The sequence below is a fragment of the Diachasma alloeum genome, unplaced genomic scaffold (genome assembly GCF_001412515.2).
Source record: "Diachasma alloeum isolate Michigan unplaced genomic scaffold, Dall2.0 Dall_scaffold_00525, whole genome shotgun sequence".
In the NCBI taxonomy this organism is placed as follows: domain Eukaryota; kingdom Metazoa; phylum Arthropoda; class Insecta; order Hymenoptera; family Braconidae; genus Diachasma; species Diachasma alloeum.
The window spans coordinates 262,419-263,992 of record NW_021680657.1 but is presented as its reverse complement, the minus strand read 5'-3'; positions in this window follow the sequence as shown (position 1 = coordinate 263,992).

The following is a 1,574-nucleotide window of genomic DNA, read 5'->3' as shown; positions in this document are numbered from 1 at the left end:
AATGTTTTTTTTTCAAAATTCAAATTTTTGAAAATTTTTCCATTGGGCAATTTATGGAGATATGATATGGGGTGCATTTCGCAATCGAGATAGTCGATTCAGTAATAGTCCTACAACCCTATTCAATTTTACTTGACTGCAGCTACGGTAGTTGATTCCGAAACGCACTCATGATATATCCGTATAGGATGGACTAAATGGATGCTCAAAAAATTTTCAATACTCGAATTTTGAACTTCTCGACCCAAAGGGAGGAAGTTATCGTCATTACCTTGAAAATCAAATGTGGAATTTTCATCATTTTTTAAAATTTCTGCTTGACAATGTTCACAACCGCAAAATTATTCAAGAGTGGGGTAAAATGAACACCCAAATAAGTTGGTCCTATTCAAAAATCAAGAAAATTCCCACAGAATCGTGTCGGTATCTTTTTATACAGAGAAATTAGAGTTAGAAGTGATATTATCTAATAAACTTCATTTCTATTAACTTTTACATTGAAATGCATAATCTAGAGTAGCTTTGGATTTTCTGTTCTACTATTGAAATAATTTTGAAATTATTATTTTTTTTTAATGAGCAATTGCACAAGATCCCGGAAAACGTTAGATCACGATGGTTGCTACACAACTGCCCTTTTGTCCATTTGCGAAATTTGTAAGATTGCGACTTTTCTACTCACAAAGCAAATCAGCATAAAACAATGGGGGGAAGGGAGCATAAATGAGCAAAGAAAAATTTGGTTTATCAGCTCCCACGACGAAAGTCAAAAATAAATTTTTTTTTCAACTTGAAAATTGCAGTCATGACTAGTGGTTCAGAAATTGAACAAATCTTTTTGACACATAAAAAACTGAGAATGAAATCAAAGTATCCATTTTACTCCATTTTTGCTTTACCTTACGTCTTCTACAACGAAGTCTTATAATGATGTGTTTGTTTTTATAACCTTGAAAATTCGGATCAGTAAATTTCATCCATCTCAACTCATTATTTACATCTGGTGTTATATACAAAATCTCTAAAATTTAAAATCTCTTCTATTAAATTTTATTTAATGTTCGCTAGACGTATCGAGTTGCCGCGTCTCTCGGACGTCCGCCCGCTGACCTCGAGCGTCAGCAACTTTCGGCGCGCGTGACGACTCCGAGCGTCAGCGGAGACTCCTCGGGCGCGGTGACTAATCTATACTCGCCATATCATATTTTAATTCACATTTACCTTACGAATAGTCCCGCGCGCATGCAATTAACATGTCAGCATTTCCATACGTGAAGTATCACGCAGAATTTTATTTCTATCCCCGTTTCGCACGTAAGCGAAAAATTTGACGATGACGCGCTCATCCCCAATGGGTCCATCGAAATGAAGAGCGCTCGAGGAAATAGTCAGTCACGATTTTACCATCAAGGGAATAACATAAAATTTGGCTTCTGCACAATTTTTCTTCCGCACCCAACAACGCCGTGTACGTTTCCCTTAGTCTTGGGCTTTAACCGTGCGGTAAACCGACTTGAGTGCGCGTCCGGAATAACTGCAGTAATAATTTCGATCCGCGACAATTACGCTCAACT